This window comes from Rhinopithecus bieti, unplaced genomic scaffold, assembly GCF_001698545.2.
Source record: "Rhinopithecus bieti isolate Rb0 unplaced genomic scaffold, ASM169854v2 scaffold_3878, whole genome shotgun sequence".
In the NCBI taxonomy this organism is placed as follows: Eukaryota; Metazoa; Chordata; class Mammalia; order Primates; family Cercopithecidae; genus Rhinopithecus; species Rhinopithecus bieti.
Genome location: NW_016805059.1, coordinates 5952933 through 5979543, shown reverse-complemented (window position 1 = coordinate 5979543; position 26611 = coordinate 5952933). Strand labels below are relative to the sequence as shown.

The 26611-nt window shown below is 33.8% G+C and overlaps 1 protein-coding gene across 4 annotated transcripts in view; it reads right to left on the bottom strand.

Moving 5' to 3' along the window:
- FBXW7 (F-box and WD repeat domain containing 7) overlaps positions 1-26611 on the bottom strand; it is a 219452-nt gene that overhangs the window by 38450 nt on the left and 154391 nt on the right. Inside the window, exon 1 of one of the 4 annotated variants that reach the window (XM_017871123.1) lies at positions 22018-22361. The exons of the other annotated variants lie outside the window; for them this stretch is intronic. The gene's annotated coding sequence lies outside the window, so the exon portion shown is untranslated. Of the gene's footprint in view, positions 1-22017; positions 22362-26611 lie in introns of those variants that run through there. 4 annotated transcript variants of the gene reach the window in all.

Here is a 26611-nt window from a genome sequence, read left to right as displayed (position 1 = left end):
ACATTTTCTTAATCCAGTCTGTCACAGATGGACATTTGGGTTGATTCCAAGTCTTTGCTATTGTGAATAGTGCCGCAATAAACATACATGTGCATGTGTCTTTATAGCAGCATGATTTATAATCCTTTGGGTATATACCCAGTAGTGGGATGGCTGGGTCTTTAATCAATTCTTTGCTTTTATGTAGCTTGCTTACTCTTTAAGTATTCAAGTGTTTGACATGGCTGTCAAGTGAATAGGGAAGAACATAGTAATCAGGTGCCCACTACATTTTAAAAAGAGGATTCTATTCATTTTTAAAACATTAATTTACATTTTAAAACAATTCCTATATACATATATATACTTCAACAAATTGCATTATTTGCTTTAAAAAAAAAAATCAAGAATTCTATGACTAGCAAATACTTACATGATTCCCTACCTATTTAGGAGATTCCAAAAGACTTTGAGGTTCAGTAAATATTTTCAAGACAACTTAACTTGAAAAGGTATCTAATGTATATTTATGTGCAGTGAACTGTAAGACTGATAGAAGCACTCTGCTATCTTCTCAACATTCTTCTCATAGAAATATTTTATTTATAGATTTACTTTCTTAAAATTCATTTTAGCACATGATTTAAAAAATATTTACCTCTAAACACTTGAGACCTCTAAATGTTTGAAAACTAACTTTTGCCAGGCATGGTGGCTCACGCCTGTAATCTCAGCATTCTGGGAGGCCGAGGAGGGTGGATCACTTGAGGTCAGGAGTTTGAGACCATCCTGGCCAACACAGTGAAACCCCGACTCTACTAAAAATACAAAACTTAGCCGGGTATGGTGGTGCGCACCTGTAATCCCAGCTACTCGGGAGGCTGAGGCAGGAGAATTGCTTGAACTCGGGAGGTGGAGGTTGCAGTGAGCCGAGATCGCACCACTGCAATCTAGCCTGGGCGACAGAGCTAGACTCCATCTCAAAAAAAAAAAAAAACAGAACTGAACAGAAAAAAAGAAAAAAGAAAAAAAAGAAAAGGACAAGAAAAGAAAAAAGAAAGTTTGTCACATTTAATACATGATTCTAAAAACTCCTTTATGTGGAATGAATATCGTTAGTTTCCCACCAGTTGCATGAAGGCAGAGTATGTAATGATGGAATGATGACTACTAAACAAATATGAATTATAACTAAAATTAAGAACTGCTCTGGATCGGAACAAGTGTATATAGCTGTGGTCTGTTAAGAACTGTGACATGGTAAATTGAGACCACTTTTTAAAGCTAAATCTTAGGTTTCTTAAAATCTAAGTTTACGACTCAATGTATGTTCTTAATTATACAATATGAAAAAATCCTATGAGGAATAGTCTAAATCTACCAAAAGAATATAAATTCAAAGCTAGGAAAAGGATGCTGAACTTTAGTGCAATCTTAAAATTCCAATATCTTTTAGTTCATGAGATAAAGACGCACACATTCCTTTCTTCATTTTAAACCTTTGCTTTAAAGTTATTCCATCAACAGACAACACAGCATATTAAAAAAGAACTTAGGGCCGGGTGCAGTGGCTCATGCCTATAACCCCAGCACTCTGGGAGGCCAAGGCATGCAGATCACAGGGTCAGGAGTTCAAGATCGGCCTGGCCAAGATGGTAAAACCCCATCTCTACTATAAATACAAAAAAAATTAGCCAGGCATGGTGGTGGGCGCCTGTAATCTCAGCTACTTGGGAGGCTGAGGCAGAGAACTGCTCAAACCCAGGAGGCAGAAGATGCAGTGAGCCGAGATCGTGCCACTGCACTGCAGCCTGGACGACAGAGCAAAGCTCCATCTCAAAAAAAAAAAAAAAAAACAACTTGGAATAGTTTTCAAGAGAAGTTAAATGAAGACATGTTAATCATCACGATCACAACATAAACAGCAAAGATTAAAATTAAGTGGTATTTTCTAAGATATTTTTAGTCACCTGACTTTTATTAAACCATTGCAATAAACAGATTTTGTTAGACTAAGATGTAATTTACCCCCTACCAATCCATTTATTTCAAACACTTTAACTTTGTGAGATTCACAATGTCTGTGTATTACATATAGTAGCACAGAAAAAGCTAGTGACTGAGAGCAATTCATGTGAGCCTCTAACTCCAAATTCCATTATATTATCAATCTCATCCAAATGAATCCTGAGTCATATAATGATTCTCCATTTTCTAAACAATAAAACAAGAGGAAGAAAAAATTAAGCAGTGATTCAAATGTTATATTTTTAGATCTAGATCTACCACATTTTAGAAATATTTGTCCAGGGTTACTAAAAGCCAAGCACTAAGCAAAAAAGATGCAAAATTGAGCAAGATGTAGTATCTATCCTGAAAGCACTCCCAACTCAGGAGGGAAGGACAGGCAAGTCAATAAAAAATGACAAATCCATTTGACTAATAAGTGAAACTGCTTAATTTGTAGGAAAATATGTACAACTAGAAAGAGGAAGAGATAATATTTTCAAGAAATGCACATGGCAATATTTTAAACCAAATGTACAAAGCAAAAATAAACACTAGATTTTAAACTGACCTGAATGCTCTTTCAGTGCCCACTATCAAAGATGCTGCAAACTTTTTTCCAGTTTGTATAAGCAACTCCTTTTCAAAAAGATGTTTTCTTAAGAATACAATGTATACAGGGAAGGAAACTCACTATATGTCAGGCACTGTTCCTAGGTGTTTTTCTTACATTAACTCAACGAAACGGGTTAACAACTTTCTGCAGAAGGTACTATTATTGTCTCTATTTTACAGATGAGGAAAGAGGCACACAGTTTTAAGTGACCCCAAGGTCACTTAAGGTAGATGGGATTTGAACCTAAGGAAGTCTTGGTCTTCAGTTTACAAAAAAATAAAAATAGAGTTCTCTATATACAAAGCAAGAAATACTGGCAGTTTAAATATCTCTAAGATGTTTTCTTAGCTATTTCAGTATGCAAATGTGATGCGCATATGAAATCCACACTAGAGCCACTGCAGACTCGCAGAAAGAAGAGACAGACTATGCAGCTAATTGTGTACTGTGATACACTTTATTTCTGGGAATTTACCAGGAGCAGCTTGACGACAAGTTAATACACTACTGCCAGTGGCTCCACTTGGTTAAGAACTGCTCTCATAATCTGTGACATTATAGTGAGGCCAGGCAGTCATCAGTGGACATACTGGAAGAAACACAAGACATGGGTTTTACTTCCTTTTCCCAAACCCTCTCAGGACTTCCGTATCTTACTCTCCTTCTCATGTCCTATGCTTTATTTTCCTAAAATATGAAATAATGAAACAGAGCTGAAAACACAAATATCAAAGGATCTTCAATGGACTGTGCTTTCAAGAAAGCTACTAGGTTTTTTCCTCCTTACCAAAATGATTTGAACCCTATGGAAAACTGACAAAAGTTATGTATCATAACATTTACAAAAGAAACTGCTTCAAATGCTCTTTGTTGATTACTCCAACCCAAATACACTTAACAAGGGACTATGACTTCGTCATTGAAAATTCTTTTAGTACACAGCCTTAAAATACTTGACTTACTGAGTAGTAACATATTCACAGGATTTTCCATCTGAATATATAGAGCACATGCTTTTCAATATGTGGCTATTGTTTGGGCCCTGTTTCTTAACTTCATTACATAAGGCCTTTTTAAGAGCCAATCCATCTTTAATAATTGTCCATTTGATCCATGTGTGGTTATCATTCCTAGCAGTGAACATCTGTAATGATACATATGTATCTCTGTGATTCTATCCTACACTTTATTGTCTCAAGTATCTCTACAATTATATTCTACCTAGGATACATAATTATAACAAATGCAGATATATATGGTTATTTTAGTCTGTCACAGACACTCTCAATATAATAGTCACTTAGTTGCCTAACATAAGCTAAACTAAGTCTTGTATCTGTCTCATGGCTGGAGTTCACAGCATAGTGGGCAAGATAATGAGACAAAACAAAGCAAAACTGCAACTATGGTAAATGCTGCAGTGTTCAAAGAATGTTAAGAATGTTAAGGTTTTTCACTTAGTATGTGGGTTTATTCTCTGAATGAATGACTGAGCTAGGTTTGGGGCAGGGAGGGGTAACCACCTATAGCTAGAGGTATTATGGCAAGTGTAAGACGAGGCTGAAGAAGTAGACAAGGGGCAGATTACCTAAGACATCAAAGGATTTTGGGTTTTACCATAAGAGTAATGAAAAGCTAATGCTGGATATTAGTTAAGAAAAATACATAATCAGATATATTTCTTGAAAAAAATCATTCAGAGTATAATGTTGAAAATAGAATAGCAGTGATTTGAGAGTAGATGTGGAGAGACTGTGTGAGGAAGTTATTCCACAAGACCAGGCAAGAGATAATGGTGGCTTTGATTAGCTAGGGTAGAAACAGAGATGCATAGGAGTGGGCAGTTAAGAGACATTTAGGACATCAAACTGATAGGATGACCCACACAAATGGGTCATGCATGGCAAGTAAAAAAGAGGAAGGTATCAAAGCTAACACCTATTTTCTCACTTGTGCAACTGGATAACAAGGACTGCGTTAGTAGGTTATTTTTGTTTTCTGGGGACCAGGGGTGAGGAGGATCTTGAGATATCTTGGAGATAACCAGGTATCCAAATCTCATGCTCCAACTGGTTCTGGCCCAGAAGAAAGGTCTGGGTTGGAGATGAAAATATGTGAATTATCTGTATATAGACTATCTCTGATTTCCCAGTGCTTGAAGCCAACACCTTGTTACACTGTGAGCACATTAAATATGTGTCTATCTTCTCCAATAGACTGTAAGTTCCACGAGGGCAGTATTTTGATTCTGTTTTGATTCTTGTTGTATCTCAGCTCCTCACATAGTTTCTGCATAGAGTAGGGTACCGATAAAAAATACTTATATGAGATAATTAGCAACTTAAGACATACTCTGATCAACAGTGGCAGAACTACAGAAATAACAGAAAATCGTTAATTTTCAACACAATTTTAAAAACACAATTTTCTTATTTTCTAAATAAGAAATGATGTAGGTGAACAATACATTTTACAGGTTTCTCATTTTATAATTACATTGTATATTGTTTATAATACTTAATATATTTCCCCCCTCAGGGAAAAGTCATAAAAGTATTTCTAGATATTTATCAGTTATACAGTCCAAATACAAATTAAATTGGAAGAAAATAAGTTTGATGTGCAATAAAAATGCAACTTTACAGTTTAGGACTTCTGTACCTTTAAAATGCCCAACAGAATCTAAACTTTCACTATTAAAAGGAATACACAGTTTTAGTAATGCTTGTTAAAGTACACCACTTCCCACAGATCTCATTAAAATCATTTTATTTATTCATAGTTATTAACTTCACAGGCAATATTTTGTACCTCCATTTTACTGACAAGAAATCTGAAGCATGAGTTTCTGAGTTACCAAAAGTGTTGTAACTTATACTCGCTTTAAAAACTAAATGCAAATCAAAACCACAATGAGATACCATCTCACACCAGTTAGAATGGCGATCATTAAAACGTCAGGAAACAACAGGTGCTGGAGAGGATGTGGAGAAACAGGAATGCTTTTACACTGTTGGTGGGAGTGTAAACAAGTTCAACCATTTTGGAAGACAGTGTGGTGATTCCTCAAGGATCTAGTACTAGAAATACCATTTGACCCAGCAATCTCATTACTGGGTATATACCCAATGGATTATAAATCATGCTACAATAAAGACACATACACACGTATGTTTACTGCGGCACTATTCACAATAGCAAAGACTTGGAACCAACCCAAATGTCCATCAATGATAGACTGGATTAAGAAAATGCGGCAAATGTACACCATGGAATACTACGCAGCCATAAAAGGATGAGTTCATGTCCTTTGAAGGGACATGGATGAAGCTGGAAACCGTCATTCTGAGCAAACTATCGCAAGGACAGAAAACCAAACAACGCATGTTCTCACTCATAGGTGGGAATTGAACAGTGAGAACACTTGGACACAGGACAGGGAACATCACTCACTGGGGCCTGTCGTGGGGTGCGGGGATGGGGGAAGGATAGCATTAGGAGAAATACCTAATGTAAATGACAAGTTAATGGGTGCAGCAAACCAACATGGCACATGTATACATATGTAACAAACCTGCACGTTGTGCACATGTACCCTAGAACTTAAAGTATTAAAAAAAANATTCCTCAAGGATCTAGTACTAGAAATACCATTTGACCCAGCAATCTCATTACTGGGTATATACCCAATGGATTATAAATCATGCTACAATAAAGACACATACACACGTATGTTTACTGCGGCACTATTCACAATAGCAAAGACTTGGAACCAACCCAAATGTCCATCAATGATAGACTGGATTAAGAAAATGCGGCAAATGTACACCATGGAATACTACGCAGCCATAAAAAGGATGAGTTCATGTCCTTTGAAGGGACATGGATGAAGCTGGAAACCGTCATTCTGAGCAAACTATCGCAAGGACAGAAAACCAAACAACGCATGTTCTCACTCATAGGTGGGAATTGAACAGTGAGAACACTTGGACACAGGACAGGGAACATCACTCACTGGGGCCTGTCGTGGGGTGCGGGGATGGGGGAAGGATAGCATTAGGAGAAATACCTAATGTAAATGACAAGTTAATGGGTGCAGCAAACCAACATGACACATGTATACATATGTAACAAACCTGCACGTTGTGCACATGTACCCTAGAACTTAAAGTATTAAAAAAAACTAGCTATACTTGTATACATTTCATATATATTATATATATTCACATTTTAATCTTTATGAAAAGAACAAGTTCTATTTCCTTTAAAATTAAATTGAATACTACCTATGTTACACAAAATTGCCTAGCTTTATTTTGCTTCAGTTGCTTTTCATTAGCATCTCCCATTGAGAGAGGATGTATCAAGAAACACTATAGTTAATAAAAAAGGGCCAAAAAGACTAAGATCCCACTAACATACTTTAATAAAAATGACAGTTATTTTAATTATACTTAATTCACTTTCGTTTTGTGAATATGCAAAATATGCAAGAAATATTTTTAACAATAGATACATTTCTGGGCATACCATTCACTTCTAACCTTGAATGCAGATAAAACATTCCTCGACTTAATATTCAACGTAGTCAACACTATACATATTGATATCTAAATCTTTAGTTTTCACTTTCTAATGAATATTCTAATATATGGAAACTGAAGAATGTTATTACCATTTTCACAAAGCATCTACACTTCTGTATATAGATGTAGACATTTTAAGTAAATATATTTAGGACTACAACAACACGAGTTGATGAGCGATACTAGGTGACAGTATCAATGCTTTTAAAATTATACTAAAGAAAAAACATACTAATATAACATAAACAAGAAAAAAACTGGTAAGATTTTTTTTTGGAGGAGATATGGTTTGCCATTTATTACTTTTTTTGGTAAGAGTCAATCAATATTCTAAAAAGGTCTACAAAAAAGCTGAACAACCTCTCAAGCTCTGAATTCATGGCACTGACCTTAGACTTTCTCAGAATGATTTTTATGCACTCTGTTATTAGTAAAACCTGTTCAAACACATGCCTCATCTGGCAGCACCCCATCTGCAAGAGAGCTTCTTATTCTTGTAGACATTACAACTTCTGCCTGCTTCCTTCTCTTCTCTACATACCAGCTGTATGGTAATGAGCATGAGCAGCTGAAAAATACTGCATGATAACAAAGCTAATATGAAAACAGCAGAACAGCACTTCCCTTCAATGAAGGAGTTGTAGCATGAACATAGCTGATAAGCTATTAAATAGAGGTAGGGGGAGGTTAGAATTTTATTTCTATGTGTGTGGGATGCCTGTGTGTGTGGATGCATGCGTGTGTGTGTGTGAAATACGGAATTTCTGTATAACACAGAAATAACAAGAACCAAGAGAAGCACAGGGTACTAAAGAAAGGTCTAATTTTCCAAGTACTTTTGTTAAAATTTGTGGATCAGTTCTTTAAATGTTTTAAGTCTCAATTCTTATGTAGTAATGATATATCAGGTACCATTTTGACAAGATAGTTTTCAAATTTGTTAAAAAGTTTGTTCCATTTCTTAATTACCAAATTTGGGGGCTTCAGTAGGAAAATGGTGTCAGGACTAAAATTATAATGAAAACTATTATACTAGACATTTTAGCAGCTAACATAATATGTAAATCAATAAAACATTTTTAATTCTTATATAGCGATTTTTAAAATTCCAATTTAATGACATTTGAAACCAACACATTTATTCTGAACATTTGAGAATCTCCAAACAAAATACCAAGATGTCACATATAATTTTCTTCATGTAGGGAGACATAATGGGGTTTTTACATATATGATAGTCACACTGAATGAATCTACATAATGTAAGTAGAACCAAATCACATTAACTTTTTATGTGCAGCATCTTTCCACTTAGAGAAGATTAAAAGTCACTTGGAAACTGTTTAAGAAAAATTATTCAAAATTTGTGCCGTGCATCATCTTTCACTAGTTGAAGAAACTAAAAATGAAAAAAATACTCAAAATCTCTATCATAAGTACTATTACATCAGGAGAATTAATTGTAATTTTTACCAACACATCTAAATTTGTCTTATGAGGGCTTCATAATAGTTACAGAACTCTTGTACATAACCATGCCTTCCATGGGTTATTTCATTTTATCCTTACAACAATCCTCTGTAAAAGGTACTATTATTAGCTCCATTTCACAGATGAGGCTTAGTAAGTGGTAGAGCAAAGAACTTAAACCCAGGTCCAACTGACTCTACAATCCATGCTCTTAGGCACTCTGCTTTTCTGATATGAACTCCACGAGGGTGATGGCTTGGATGTTTTGTTCACTGTTGTACACTAAATGCCTAAAGCAGTCCGTGGTTCATAGGAGGTGTTGAATAAAGTGAATACATACATGGAAGAGATAACTGCTCAGTTGTCTTCTTTTAAATATTAAGTCGGGGAAAAGGTTACTATATTTTGTAATACAGTTTGTAATAACCTTAACCATTTTGATACTGAAAAAAAGATGTACCAATTAAAGAATCTTAAAAATAAGACTGGTAATCTCAGTTTTGCTCACTTGTCATATTGAAAAATTAAGACTATAAATTCTCATTAACATTCATTTTGAAAGAATGACAGAGTAAGAACAAAACTGCACTGATCTTGGTATTTTCAGATTTTTATGAATCCATTTATTCTCATTTTATTGTCAGACAATAATGCATTTTCCTTTTAACCAAACATATTCCTTGACTTCATATATAAATCAGGGCCAAGAGCTTTCATAATATAAGAGATTTTGTGTAATACATGTAAGAACACGAACTGAAAGAATAGTTCCAACTTAATGAAGTAGTACTAACCATCCTTTAAAAAAGCAAGATATAGTTATGTTATATTACAGAAGAACAAACTTCTAACAGTAACACAGATTTTTAAAACTCACAAATTCAGACAAGATTTACAAAAACAGTACTATACTGCCCCTACATGTTCATATTAGTAGCAACAATGACATTTTAAAATCTAAAGTGATAATGCAGAGATTTCTATGGATTATTGAAAAGCTGTTTAAGCTGAAATTGTTCCCAAGTGAACTACATGAAATCACCCACACATAAAAATGTAATTAAATAGCTCATAAGTTTCAATTTTCATGTTCAAGACTAGCAAAGGAGAAGAAATTTAAGAAAATTCCATTCAACATTACCATAAATTTTCTCAAATCCTCAAAACAGATTTTCCCGTCATTATATGAGGATACCATAAAATAATCATAAACAAATGGCTAATTAGCCATGTGCTTTTGGGATAAATATTTAACCTTTTCTGTCTTTTTTATGTGTGGGGTGGGGAGTGCTACATTTACTTGAGGAAGAAAGTTCAACTTAAAAGTCTTGATTTAGTTGTGAGTAAATTCCTAAAGAATGCATACATGGAATTCCACCATAAAATTAATGTTTCAAGTTAATTATATCAAAATCTTACATGTATAGTGAATCACTGCAATGTTTTTAGCATTATCTACATTTGGAGTTGCGACTATCAATGGCCACTTTCAACTATTCTATCTCTCAAAGAAAAACAAATATGCAAATAATGCCAATGTAGTAAGATGTACGTTTGAGAAATGATGGCTCTCCTAAGAAGAAAAGCCTGCTATTTTGTGATTCAATAGCTCTGAAAACTATTCAGTATAGAAAAACAGAATTACAAAACCAGTATTAATATTTGAGAAAGACTCACTGCTTCCCCCATTCCTAAACTGCAATGAAGTTTATAAATATATAAACACAAGACACTATCAAAGTCACAAAAGAAAATTTTATTAATCTAAGATAGACTTTAAAAAACCCTACTTTAATAATTTTACCCTTGATATTTTAGGAATAAAATAGTATACATACAAATAAAGAGACGTGCTGCATCAACAGGTACTTGTGAAAGGAAATAACTGAATTGAAACTGCTAACATTTAGAATGTCATTGGTTTTACCAAAAATGCTGGGCCTTTCCCCTACTATTTCTATAGTAAAATTAACATCATATTAAAAAATTTTTAATTATATCTACTGTTATTTATACCAAAATATAAACAAATATAACACAAATATATATACCATAAATTTTATCTACCATTACATAACTAATTTATATGTGAGATACATGTTAGTTTATGCAACCTTCCATAGTGGCACAGAAAAAGACAAGAAGTCTAATTCTGATCCAGGAATAATTCAGAAAGAAATCACTAGGCTGTGCTTGATAGAATTATTAAAAACACCAAAAGAAAATTGTTTTGTGGCCGGGCGCGGTGGCTCAAGCCTGTAATCCCAGCACTTTGGGAGGCCGAGACGGGCGGATCACGAGGTCAGGAGATCGAGACCATCCTGGCTAACACGGTGAAACCCCGTCTCTACTAAAAAAATACAAAAAACTAGGCGGGCGAGGTGGCGGGCGCCTGTAGTCCCAGCTACTCCGGAGGCTGAGGCTGGAGAATGGCGTAAACCCGGGAGGCGGAGCTTGCAGCGAGCTGAGATCCGGCCACTGCACTCCAGCCTGGGCGACAGAGCGAGACTCCGTCTCAAAAAAAGAGAAAAAAAAGAAAATTGTTTTGCAAAAATATTTTTAAAAGGAGTTAAATGGAATCCTATTTATCCTTTCAGAGCATCAAAATAATATTTTGTTTGTAATAGATACTATCTAACAGTATTTGAAAACTGGCAGATTATATATTTCAATGAGGCCACTAACATAATTCTATCAAATCAGGTAAATTGTACGTACATGCATGTAGTTATGTATACATATGAAAAAACTATAATACAAATTATCACCAAATGATTTAGGAATGAAAAGTGTATAACTTAATAAAGGAGTCTGATGACACACTGTATGTTGGCACAAACTGTCTTAATGCCTTGGAAGACTTCTCAGGACCACTAAAACGTTGAAAGGACTTTTTTTCCCGTTTTGTTCAACTAATGTATCCCAAGTGCCTAAAACTGGGCCTGGCTATTAGTAGACGCTTATTTGTTGAATAAATTAATTAAGCTATGTTCATCTAATTTTGATGTGTGACCATGAAATGTGGATGATGAGACAAGTCTCTCAGAGACATGAAGGCGTTTGTGGATTACTTCAGAGAAAGGTGTGCTGTCTTATTCATCTTTGTAACAGTAGCAACACACACAGAGTATGCATACTAAATATCAGCAGATGAAAATTAATTTTGTGGTGTTAATTTCCCATGAAAGTACTGGGATAATTTTAAAAAATGTGGTTGAGGTTCTCTACCCTCATTTAAAGAATAAGTCTATTAGCATGAGCTGTATTTTAATCACTGAAGAAAAGTAATATAAAAGCTCCAAACTATCATTGTATTATGTGGTTATAATAGCCTATAATAAGGTTAATAAACTTTAGGTACTCATCTATATATGTATGTTTTAAAGTATTTATACTCAGAGACTTAAGATAAAGCTCAGACTACTCTGACATTTCAAAGTGTGTTTAGTTTTTTATGAGTGGGTGACAGTTGTAAAACTCTAGGTAAGGTCTCTGGATTTAGTTCCATGCTTTTGGAGACAGCTGTGTGCCTAAATTCAGAATATTCTGAATTGTAGAAAGGTAAAAGAGTGCATATACTGTTTATTACAGAACACTTCCAGTATATCACACATTAATATTTCTCCAGCAAAATATATGAATATTTAGATAGATAATAAAGGTGACTGTTTTATGTTAGTTTGGGTTAGGTTTTGCTACCTTTATTTTTAAATTTCTAGTTTTCAGAGCATGCTGGATTTCTACTTTGCAGACAAGGGACTGTGGACTTATCTCACACTTGTTTACCTTGCCAGGAGCTTAGTTCCCAGTTTATTTTTAGCATATTTTTCATCTGTCTTCTATATTACAAGCCTTAACATTAAGTTAGTTTCTGTAAAACATAACTTAGTTTAAATTTACAAATTTAAATAGCTTTGCCCTTTGATGTCAAAATTATACAAATCGTTACCTAATTAAAAATTTGTTACATAAAAGACAAATTCATAGAAATTGTTTCCATAGTGTAATTACAGATTTACAAATCATTTACAAGTCGCTTTGTACTCATATCTGACAACTCGGGCACAACCCAATACTAAAACATCATCTGATGACAAACACATAGAAGGCAGTATTATCAGTAATTAGATACTGAGAACATCATAAATTGTTGGGAAAGGTGAGAATTATACATTTAAAATTCCAAGATTATATGGCAAAAGTTAACCCTTAAAACATATGGACACTAAGGGGCTGTTCAACAAATCCCTACTCCAGATCTGTATACTGCAGTGGCTGTGATGCTGGAATAAAGACTGCTTGAGTTAGTGTCCTAGCTACATTACTTACCAGCTAAGGGGCAAGAACCTTCCTAGGCCTGAGACTCCTCATGTGTAACAGGTATAATACAACATACTCCACAGGGTGATTTTAAGGATTAAATGAGTTTATGTATAGAAAGTAACTAGATTAGTGGCTCTTCTACATACCAAATCAGACTCTATTCTATTACCCTATTTTATTGTCATCAAAATATTAACAGTAGTATTTATTTTCTATCTCCCCAAACTAGAATCTAAGCTCCATGAGGGCATGGCCTTTGTCTGTCAAGTTCACTGTTATATCTCCAGGTTCTAGGAAAGTTCTCCACTCTAGGTGCTCAACACGTATTTTTTTAGCTGACATTAACATTAATAAATTGATGGCAAATGTAATTTGCAGCAGTATAATTAATATGAAAAAACATAAGTCATGATCCCAAGCAATGATACAAGTTACCTCTATCAGTCCTCTGATCACCTACTTAGCAAACATCTTCATGTTTAATTCAAGGTTACTGTGAAGCCCTTCCTGAACCACTCATATTGAGTTCTGGATGCCTCCTCATACCCCCACAGTACTTTGTACGTAGATCCATTTAAGCAATTATTATTTTGTACTATAATGGTTTGTTTCTAGTTTTATCACTGTGACTTTTCATTTGTGCATGGGCATGGGGGATCATCATCTTATTTATAGCGGGTGGCTGGCACAACACAGAGAATGCAAAGAAAACTGACAATTACATTGCTTACTCATATTGATGCATGATGTGTGAAACATTCTTAAAGAGAAAAAGACCAAAGAATAGAATGAAATAGAATGGTCTGATATGTGGTAATTAAGAGTAGTTAATGCCTTTATTGATAAAGTAAGTAGTGACCATAAAAAACATCAAAGGATCTGGAAATGCTTATATTTTCCAAGTACCAATGGAAGATATATGCAAGGAAGAGAAGCTTAGAAAGCCACACTTCAGTTTCCTCACTCAAACAAACAAACAAAAACAAAATAAAAAAACCCCCACCACAAAACAGGTACCCTATCAAATTCCCTCTCTAAATTTGTTCCTACCACCACCCTATTCTTTCTTCTCTTCAAAGTACTATATATTTTTTCTCTATTTTAGCATTTTCTGATATTTAGGAGCTAATCTAGACTGCCAAAAAGTACCACCTAAATGACTATACCGTGTGTGTTTCTTTTTCATTTTCAAAATTAGTAAGCAGTAATTACTTTTAAAATTAAGTGTCAAACTGTATCTGAGTTTCGTTAAATTTAGAAAATGAAATATTCAAAATCACAGCTGCACAGTCATTTAAAACATTTAGTAAACAAAACATGCCACATTCTTACAGCACAAAATTCCTTAAAGATTTTTCCAAGTTTAACAGACACTTCAATGAATCAGCCATACAAATATTTATACTAACTTTCTCCTAAATATCTCTGGAAGCATAAAAAGGTATTAAAAATAACCTCTGAATTGTAAGAGTTTATAACCTAACCAACAAGGTATCTATACTAAGTTGTCATACAACATCATTGAGCAGCCCATATAGTATGCCTAGGGACCAAAGATAACAGCAATAATTGCAATATGTTTCATTTAATGGATGAGGACAACAGTGGATGAAATCAGTGCCGGAAGGGGGGTTTCAAGAGAGAGGTAAGCTGGACCATGAGGTCATGGAAAGGATGTAGAAAAACAGAGGCACAAATGTAACCAGTAGATACCAAATAGACTACTTACAGGAGAGGAGGGGATGCTGGCTTTTAAAAGGTTTTACATTTCTGTATGTTAAGGAGGTATCAATATATTTTTACTTGGCTAAGAGTTCTATGAAAGTGATGTTGAGTTTCATGAAATCCCTTTTAGTCATCAAGGCATTTTAGAAGAGGAGACTTGCTACAACTATTTTAAATGAGAATTAATCATAGCTAGACTAGAATTTTGTTTTGTTTTTAAGGCAAACCAGGATTGGGGCTAAATGACAAAGCTATGACAGAAATGTAATGCTAAGTAACAGTGCTATATCAAACAGGCAAGTATTTCTGGCAGCTGCTCCTGCTAGCATGAGAAGTACTCTTACAGTAGAGATTATTAATAGCTATATACTTTGGGAGAGGTTGTCACTTACACTGTAAAGATACCACGCTAAAATTCAGAAATGTAAAAGTATAATCTAATGTGACAAAAACTGAGACAACCATAAGAAGACTTGCCATATAAAAAAATATGTTGAATCAATAATAAATTATCACATCATACATGTGGGTCATCTATTTAGATAAAAACACAGATCACAGTTTGAAAACCATGAGAAGAATTGAAGAAAATTACAGTTGAAAATAATATAGGTGACAAGTCTATGGCAAATATTATCTCCTATAAGAATAAAAAATAAAATCGCTATGAGTGACAAATAATTTTTTAATCAATTGATATATTTTCCTTATGAGGCCTTAAGTAAAAGCACATATTGTTATTTTCTCAAAATGAAAATTCAGTTCATAGAAAACCTAGAAAAACAAACATGGAAGTATAATGATACAGTATCAGCTAAGTAAAGTCCACAGAACTTTGCCATAAGAATAAATGTTCTTTAAAATATAATTTGTCTTGTAACAACATTAGAAACATCATGTTGTCTTTGAACTGATACAATTTTTTCTGAAAAAATTTAATAATATTTTTCAAGAATTTAAGGAAGTTCATACTCCTTGACCCAATAAAACTACTTCTAGAAATCTGTGTACAGTGATGTGGTTAAATTTGTGTATAACAATGTTCAAAGTAGGTCACAATCTAAATCAACAAGTGAAAAATATGATATATTTATATGGCAGATTACACACTTTTGAATACTTACAGCCATGGGAAAATACTAGCAGTATATTAAAAATGAATTAAGGTGACAGTTTTGTTTTAAAAATTATATGCTTAAAATCCTTATTGTGGTTATTTCTGACCAGTGAGATTACTAATAATTTAGGAAACTGTAATGACAAGTGTCTTTTCTACATTATATATTTAACATGTCTAACAGTTTTATGAAGAGAAGTAAAAGATATTAAATATTGGAGGGAAATAAAAATTCATTATATAGCCATTGAACTCAGACTTTGGAGGATATTAAATTACCAAATTTGAGAGGGTAAAAATTCCCAAATTTGCTTTACCAACAGAGCTTATGATGGTCAGTGTTCTCGGTATGTACAAAATCTTCATATTAATGAAAATTTTATTGTAGAATAATTAGAAATGTTATTTTCTGAAACAAAAGCAGCACAACTGTTTAATAATCCTAGCAGACCTTGCTGAAAAGTTCTAACGAACTCAACAGTCTACTACAGGAGAATAATAGATTAAAATTATACACCCTTTGAACTAACTGAAGTTTATACATACAAAAACAACAAGTAAGGTTATGTCTGAATGAGAAGATGAAAATTTTGAATGCAGGCTTGACTATTATCATGAACAACTGAACAATGAAGAAAAACCTGAACCTAACACAGTATTGCTGAGAGGTGCTATGAAAGGTGCTGTGTTTTTTTTTTTGGTCATAATTGTCAAACATACTAACTGATTAACCGATGAGAATGGTACTGCTTTGTCTTTTGAGGATAGTCACCTGTTAGGTACCCTGTTCTCAGTTGCCTGACCCCAGACCCTGAAGTATCACCCCTCAGTTTACAAAAAGACACAGGACAAACATGCATACGGTCTGAATATTTCCAGTTTTTTCATGACTAAAACTGTTACATAATCTGTGGGATAACTTTATAAGTAAACAAACAAACAAACAAACAAAACTTAAAAGAGATTACACAAAAAAATTTAAATTTATAAAGGGACCATGCTACAAAAATTATTTGTAAGTCAATTGTTTGAAACTTTGTATTCTCATAGAAACAATGTCAACAGCAATAGGCCCTCAGACTAACCCTACAAAATACTAGTAATAGTTGAAAAGTGTTAAGTTCATAAGGAAAAAAAAATGTATATGTTACAGAGCATAGTAAAAGAACAGCCAGTACCTGCAGCATTAGAGAGTCCTGAGATTAAATACAAGCGTTACAAACTGCCTGGAAAACTGGGAGAGTTATTAACTTGTCTGAGCCTCAGTTTTCTCATCTACTGAATGGAGATAAAACTTACATTGTTTCATTAACATTTAAACTATTTAAGGATTAAATAAATTAAAATATAAAAAGTAGCTGAGGAGTACCTAGAATACATAGTTGGCTCTTAAAATGATAGAAATCATCAATACCATTACTATACCATACATTTAGAAGATAAGTAATAAAAAGCAGTATGTTAAAATTCTAGTGATTAGGCCAGGCACGGTGGCTCTGCCTCTAATCCCAGCCCTCTGGGAGACCGAGGTAGGTGGATCAACTGTGGTCAGGAGTTCGAGACCAGCCTGGCCAATATGGTGAAACCCCATCTCTACTAAAAATACCAAAAGAAAAAAAAAAAAAATTAGCTGGGCGTGGTGGTAGGCACCTATAGTCCCAGCTACTCAGGAAGCTGCAGCAGGATAATCGCTTGAACCTGGAAGGAGAAGGTTGCAGTGAGCTGACATCGCACCAGCCTGGGAGACAGAGTGAGACTCTGTCTCAAAATAAAAATATAAATAAATAAACAAATTAATTAATTAAATAATTTAGAGTAATTAGATACACAAAAATAAAATTCTTCCTCCCACAAACACAAAAGAATTAGAGAAAATGAGTCTTATAAAAGAAAGTAATGGCTTAAAACTCCAGAACCCCATTCTAAAAACTCACCATAAAATGAAACTTATACATAAGCAAAAAACGGTATGCAAAAGAAAATGTACTACAGTACTGTTTTAACAGTAAAAACCTGTTTTTCATTGTTTTTATAAATAACATTTTATTAAAACACAGTCCTGCCTATTTGTTTAAGTACTGTCCGTGGCTGCTTTCATGACAGAAAGGCAGAAAGAGCTGAGTGCAACAGAGGCCAACTACACAGTCCACAAAGCCTAAAATATTTACTGGCCCTTTGCAGAAAAAGCATATGGACTCCTGATTTAAGATGACGATACATAAGATGTGATTGTAATACTTTTTCAAATGACACACAAATATTCTACTTTTATTTCTATTTTATTTTAAAGAAAATAATTTTAAGTATGGTATTTGGAATATAATTTGATATAGAATATAATCACTATGAAATTGTTTTCAACTACTGGAAACATCAGTTGTTTATCTCACTACTTCCTGAGTTCCTGGGTCTCAGACGCATAAATCCTTGTCCCTTATCTGCGCTCCACCCTTTCCACCAAAGCTCTAGCCCATTCTCTCTTGTGTTGCTGCTGCCTATGCTACACAAACGCAAGAATATATGAGGCCCTCTAAATACAATATTTGTCTGTAAACCAGCACAGTCAAACCTGATATATTTAAGTCCCAAATAAACCAACAATCGCATGTCATTTGGAAATTTCTACTAAAATAGTAACACTGAAGAATAATTTTAAGAGAGTATTCTAAATGCTTAAAAGTGCTCCAAACAAAAACAAAATGAGTCAAGAGATGAAATTTACACACTAAAAGTCCATTTTCTTTCAACATACAATCATTATGCCGGGCATGGTGGCTCATGCCTGTAGTCCCAGCACTTGGGAGGCTGAGGCAAGCAGATAAAACGTTTGAGTCCAGGAGTTCAAGACCAGCCTGGGCAACATGGTGAAACCCCATCTCTACAAAAATACAAAAATTAGCCAGGTGCAGTGGCGTGTGCCTGTAGTCCCAGCTACTTGGGAGGCTGAGGTGAGAGGATCTCTTACGCCCAGAAGGTGAAGGCTGCAGTGAGCCGAGATGGCGCCACTACACTCCAGTCTGGGAGACAGAGTAAGACAGTGTCTTGAAAAAAGCAAAACAAAAAACCACGCAATTATTAGATGTAAGATGCATCTTAATATTTCTCTTATTACTAGAAAGAAAAAAATGTTGCTAGGTAAGCTATCTAGTGCCATCAAGATGTATCCTTATTTCATATATGCTTATAATGTGAAAAAATAATGCATTTTAGGATTTAAGAAATACAACATTACTATAATTAGGAATTCTAATTTCAAATAAAAAAGTTATTTTCTATAACCTATAAAATAACTAGTTATTTTATATTCTTTACCTAGTTAATTTATAGGTTAAATAATTTTTTCCTGTAAAAACTTTCTCTTCCCTTAAAAAGACAACCAAGGCTTTTTTTAGTTAAAAATTATATTCCCAAATTTTCTGATACTAAGAAATACCTGCAGAACTTATTTTTAGTAAGTATTGAGTTGATACTTATGACCAGGAAAATCTGAGAAAACATGAACAAATTATGAGGACTTTAAGACTAAAAACATTTTTTCTTTCTCTCTTCTAATTTTAGCTTTTATTCAGAGGCAAGGTCTCTGTCACTCAAGCTGGAGTGCAGTGGTGCCATCACAGCTCACTGTAACCTCGAACTCCTGGGTTCAAGAAATCCTCCGACCATGGCCTCTCAAAGTGTTGGGATTACAGGCATGACCCACCATGCCTGGCCTAAAAATATTTTCATTTGAAGGTAAATGATTAATAGCTAGTTGCTATTTATTTACTGTTGTTAGTATTAAATCCAATGCTTATAAATTATCTCAAATGAGCAACTAGAATAATTTATAAAATACATTAACTACCAGTACTAATATTACACTTAATAGGTAAATTAATTTCCTGAAAATATTTGAAGAGATATAAATTGAAGTTATAGTTATTACTATCTTAAAACTTTTTCCACTATTTTCAAACTTTTTTTAATTTTGTGCAAAATATTAACTGTGCAAACATTAACTTGATTCAGTATCTATGATGACTGGAAGGAGAATACCATGTTTTCAAATCCTTATAGATCAAGACTGCATATAGTATCATAAGCAATAACTTTAGATTACATTCAGCTCACGACTTGGAAGGAAAAAAGTGGTCTGCAAAATACAGAAGAGTGTTTGCTTTGTGTGCTTTGCTGTCAACGTGTATAGCAATCTGCTTGAAAGAAAGTAAAACTACCCAATGTAAAAGCCATACAATATGTCAGGTACAAAATATTATTAATTATAACATATTTTAAAATCTTTAAAATTTCTAATAAAGAAAAATGTGAAAGTAACAAAGAAAATGTAAATCAACTAACCATTTGCAAAAAGGAAAGAAAGGATATAATTTCACAATCCCTCTAATATTTCTAGTAGTCAGAGTCAATGAATTATGCAATAGTAAATTATTGGCAGGCAAGCTAAACTTCAATGTGTTCATTTTGTTTTTTAAATATCTTCTAAAAAGTTTTAGCATGAATTTCATTTTTAATATTTAGTTTTATTCTGCAATTATAACTGCAAGGCTATAACTATAATTTAACATAACACAGTAACCTAGAAAAGTCAAATTAAATAGTGACCCCAGAAAGCCCTCAGGGAAGCCTTACAGTTCTCTATTAATTTATCTTACAGAATCTTCTATGCCTTTTAAACTTAATGTCTATGTTAGAAGACAAAGACAGGAAATATATACTGTAACATAATGAGGTAATCTCCCATATGTATTTAAGTTTATTAAAATATTCAATAAAAGAAAATTAACTTGATGATTAACATCTTAACCCTTTAATTTTAAAAGCCCTACACTTCTTTTCTCAATTTTTAAATTTATTTTATTGGTATTTTGTTTTACAGAGCTATAAGATAATTAGTGACTTTAAAGCTATTAGAGGCCTCTGTAAAATGCTCAAATCAGAGCAGTGACCTCATTCAGAAGAAGCTATTAAAATGACAAGGTGAAAGCAGACAAAATAAAAGAAACACTTTCTTAAAACAGTAAAGTACAAAAGAAACAAGAGGGTGCTGGGGATATTTGCATTCTGTTTTCGATGTTTAAATTGTATTACATTTCAACCTCGTGCAAAAGTTTTCCAACATGGCTGCCACTTGTTTGGAGTAGAAGTGGAAACTACTCAAAAAGAACTAAGCTAATTAGAAAATGTGTTTTATGAAGGTTAAGTTCCAGCAAATAGAAGTTTCTCTTTATTAAGGAGGAAAATATTCTTCCAGTGTTATGGATTATTCTATTTAATAGAATATTTCCCTTTAGCTAAAAGAAAAGTACAATACAATTATGTATCGATTAAAACAAAATAAAACTTGAAGGAACGCACAAAAAGATAGAACCCTAACAGTGTTGATATACACAAATACAGTCATTTAATCCCAAGCAGTGGTTTGTTTGTTTGTTTCAGGCTAATAAACCTATGTTAGATCTAAAAATGTATTACTCTAATAAATAATATGAAACTGGCAATTTCAGTTAACTCAGGAAATACAAAAAATTGCTCATGTTAACAGGGTTAAAACTTATTGACTGGGGGAGAGGAGTACATAATCCTGAGAAACATCCAATAGACCACACAAGTTCTACAAAATGTTTGTGAGTTCAGGATTGTCTATATATAAACCATATCGTGACTGCCACACAATAGCATGCTATTTTTATTTTATATAACAGCAAAAAGTAGTGTTCCTATTAAGTTCAAATGTAAGGAATAGCAATAAAAAAAAAAATACAGCTTAAGAGGCCAAAGAAGCCTAAGGATTTGGAATATCTTTTAACGAATGAAATTTCAGCTATATTTCCCATGTATAAGGAGAATACCATCAACTTTTTGCCTTTCACGCAAAATAAAACTACAAATTTACAGTGTTAATATTTGTCAACGTATTTCAAAACATACCTTTTACATTTACTAATTTTAGATAAATCTGCAGGATTCTAATTTCATGAAAATAAATGAGACAAAAAGGTGAACTGGGTAACCCTATCTTCTAGGCTCTATATCATATTATAAAACTATCACTTATATAAGTGTTTACTGGCTACATAATGCATTGACAGTTTTAATTTTAAATATCAATTGAAATTTGAGGCATCTCTTCACTGAAAGAGGCCAAAGTACTTCATTTAAATAAACATTCATATTTTCAAATGTGTGAGACTTACCCGTCTTCGACAAAAGGGAGGCCTTGGGCAATGATGCTAATGCTAAATATCTTCATCACAGTTTGATGTGGTAGAGGCTCTTTTGCACTTTTAAGATCAACAGGAACCAAGCCATGGTTTAGAGTAGCTTTTCCCGGTTTTGACATTTTAAAACTCCTCTTGGTTGACGAATACTCTCTACATGTAATACAGGCACATTACTAAGTAAAGCTCTAACCACTAAATTTAAAAAATAAATATTTATTAATAGTTTTTAAAAAGGCTGAGAACCCAAGGCCTGCTGCTTTTGTCTTTCAACCTTCTCCTACCAAATGTCCTGACCTGTCTGAGGCTTGGTGAAGTGCAAACTATCCTAGAATAGCCAGGAATTATAAACTACTGAAGTGAAAGCTCCTGCTCCTGCCAGTCAAACAGCTGGTGAACCTCTCATACAAAGTCAGTAATGTGAACACAACCAAAGCAGGGCTATGCTGTAAGGTCCCTTTTAATATTTCTCCAACTAACTAACCTAAGAGTGTTTCCTAGAAAGTGAAAGTAAATTAACATTTTAGGAATGTTTTGAATTGTGTTTCAAATTTAAGGATGGTGTTTACGTATGGTTAAAAAAAACCCACACATATATGTTTGTTCTACCTTAGATATATTATAATAAGCACTATTTTCAAGTGTGTGCTCTCTTTCCCTTTTCCATACACACCATTCTTTATCTCATACTCACTAGACATTAAATACTGTACACTCTGGTTCTTTAATGCCTGTTAATACACACTTCAGATTAATCTTCGTACTAGAGTTTTCAATTGTCAATCTCTTTAATTCTGAAAAACTTATTAATTATACTTGAAAGTGTAACAGTCACCCAATTGATTAAAGATATGTAAAAAGTGTATTTATTTACAAAGTAATCTATGATGGGAAGTAATTATAGTAAAATGGAGAGTAACTAGCCGGTCCATTGCAAATCCCTAGTGCCTAGTTTCTCCTTCATAGTATGGTCAGATAAATCTTCCTAAAACACAGAGAGGGGATGCGGTGTGCCATTTACTCCTCAGGAACCTTCAATGGTTCTCCAAGGCCTAAGATAAAGTCTGGAGATGAAGGTTCTCCTTGAAGTGGCGCCAAACTAAACTTACCAGCATTATCTCAAATATTTCCCTAAATTAACCACTTGTGCAAGTGTTAATTAATCTTTATACTATAATCCATATTTCTAATAGATAGTAGATAATAATTGTGAACTAACCATTCACAGTGCTCAGTCAACTATTCTCTTTCCATTCTATATTTCTTCTTCCAACAGCCAGTCAGCTCCACTTAACTCTCCTTCCAACTTTTAACTACCAAGCTTTTACGGAGTTTTACAGCAGGAATTTTGACGGAGACAAGAGAGGATTTGAAAGGAGAAAGTTAGAAATAGGTGATTTCTTTTTGACTTTGGAAAGATTAGCATCGCTAAGTATTAAAGCAGGCTGCTGGGAAGGCAATCCATACACACGAAATGTGCCATTCCTACTAGTAGACCTTTCTCTTATACCACAATTTAAAATGTAGTTAAAAATGCAAAATCATTGGCATCAATGCTACACAAAAACAGATTTCTCCAAAGATATGTAAATGGGCCACAGGCACATGAAAAGATGCTCAACATCACTAATTAGGGAAATGTAAATCAAAGCCACAATGTGTTACCACTTCATATCCATCAGGATGGTTTTAAAACAAAACAAAACAGTAAACAACAAGCACGGGCTAGGATGTGGGGATATCAGAACCCTTGTGCATCCTTCGTGGCAATGTGAAATGAACGTAGCTGCTGTGGAAAATAGTGTGGCAGTTCCTCAACAAATTAAACATAAAATCAGCACATGATGCAGCATTTCCATTTCTGAGTATATACCCTAAATAATTAAAAGCAGAGACTTGAACAGATACCTGTATACACATGCTTATAGCAGCATTATTAACAATAGCCAAAAGGTAGAAGCAACTCAAGTCTCAATTGATGGATGAATAAACAAAATGTGACATATACAAACAAGGGAACATTATTCAGCTCTGAAAAAGAAGGAAATTCTGACATATGCTACAACATGCATTAACCTATTAGGTTAATAGTAGGGGGTGAAGCAAGATTGGTAAGATTTGCTGCAAATCACCAGAAGGCTATTAATGGAAGTAGAGTCTGGAGCCCTCGGGAAAGTATTATGATGCGACTATGAGTTCGTTCATAATTTGAGTTTGCTAGGCAAAATAGTATGGAAGAAGTGAGTCCATGGGTGATTATAAGGATGATTGCGCCAGTGAAGCTTCAGGAGGTTTGAATGCGGGAAGCTATAATTACTAGGGCTATGTGGCTTACGGAGGAGTATGCAATGAGTGATTTTTAGGTCTGTTTGTCGTAGGCAGGTTAAGCTTGTTATAATTATGCCTCATAAGGATAGCATGAGGAATGGGTAGGCTATATATTCTGTTAAAGGGTTAAGAATAGAGGTGAGTTATTATACTCACCTCTATAGAGGTGAAGTTTTATACTAAGTAAAATAAGTCAGTCAAAAAAGAATAGTGTATGATCCACTTATATAAGGTACTTGGAATACTTAAATTCATATAGACAGAAAATAGAATGGTGGTTGTCTGAGGCAGGGAGGGGGGAAATGAGAGTTAGTGTTTAGTTGGCACGGAGTTTCAGTAGGAGAAAATGAAAATATTCTGAAGATGGATAGTGGTAATGATTGTATAACAATGTAAATATATTTAATGCCACTGAATTGTATACTTAAACATGGTTAAAATATTAAATTTTATGTTATGGATATTTAACCATAAATTTTAAATGTTTTTAAACAAAAAAGTAAATGACTGAAAATGGAACAATCATCACCAAAAAAACTTCGAGAGATCTAAGGTTAGGAGAGAGAAGAGATAGTATGAGAGTGTTGGAAACCTATAAATTGGTAGTAGAAAAAAAGTGACAATGATATCCAAGATACCACGTCTACAGTCCTACGAGACAACTTACTACCCTGCAGAATGATTACTAGGTTCATGCTACTCTTAGCATCTCCTCAAATGCTCACTTTATTTTCCAAAATAAGACTAATTATTTTGTTTGTGAAACACATGTCATATTTTGTCCTTCTCTCATTAGACAATCCCTTTTGCTAAAGTAGTTCCCATGGAATATCCCTATCTCAGTTACTAACACTAACTATTTTGTTAATACTACAACAGTTTTCTGTAGTCTGAGATTATTTTCAAAACAATTCTGTCTCAGCGGTATCTTTGAAATCAATGGGATAATTAACCCCTCTGAATTTCTTTTCCTGAACTACACAGAAGATACAATGTTAACAGTGTGATACTCCAGTGCAGAAAAACTAGAAGAGGGTGATATATTCTACAAGTTTAACACCTTCATTTGGCATTTGGAAAAATGAATCAAAGATCTAGTTAACAATCAGTGGTTATTCCACTGGTTAATAAAGATAATGTATTGAATATTATAATTTTTCACTTTTACATTTAAAAGCCCTCAAGGAACTCTAAAGTCACATGTATTTACATGCAGACATTTTAAAGATAAGAAAAATCCCTAATCTCACTGAGTCTGATCCTAAGGGGGGGAAAAGATTTAGAATTAAAATTTTAAAACTGGGTAAACATCCAAACGATTCTAGTTTCTAAGGACCAAACGTTATTAAGAAGGTTCAAAACTAGGCTTTCTATTTTCATGGAAATAATTTACCAATGGACACCAGAAACAACACATAAGTGAACAACATAATTAAGGCAGTTTGTACCTCAAATGTTGAGTTTTTTAGTGGATACCAAGTTTTGGTAAGCTCAAAGGTATGACATCCTAATTCAACTTTTTTTTTTTTTTTTTTTAAATCAGTAAATAGCTGCCCTCAACTGGATAATACAGGGCATTGCAACTGTGGCAAACCAAACACTGTAACAGAATCATGTGTTTGTCATGATATATTTTTGGAAAAAGAAGACATTATCAGTGATTGGGCAAAGTGAGTACTAATTTCCAAATATATATACTACAAGTTTCATTTTTTTGGAGGATTCAAGTAACAGTACTTCTAAAGCGATATTCCCAATCAACACGAAACACTCAAAATATCAAACCTTCAAATATAGACAAAAACCCTAATAAATGAGGGAAATCATAGACAAGGTATATAAGAACACCAACTGTTAATACTTCAAAATGTAGCTAATTCCATGTGTTCAAGAAAAGATAAAGTCTGAGTCTCAATTCTACTCTTAAAACATTTAAGATACTCTTTAATACTACCCAAATTGAGACTCTTAAAAACAGACAAGCTCTTTTAAAGATGATGCCACAAATAATAAGGCAGTACAATATGGTAGGTAGGAGCATGGACTCCAGAACCAAACTGACTTAGTCCAAATCCTGGCTTTACCAGGTATGACCTTAATTTAATTCCTTTGTCTCTCAATTTCACCTAGGCAGTACCTACCTCATAGGACTGTTGTGAGGATTAAAAATTAGTTGATATAAGTATAAAGAATAATGCCTCACATCTAGTAAGTGTTCGATATAGTGTTATGATCACTACTA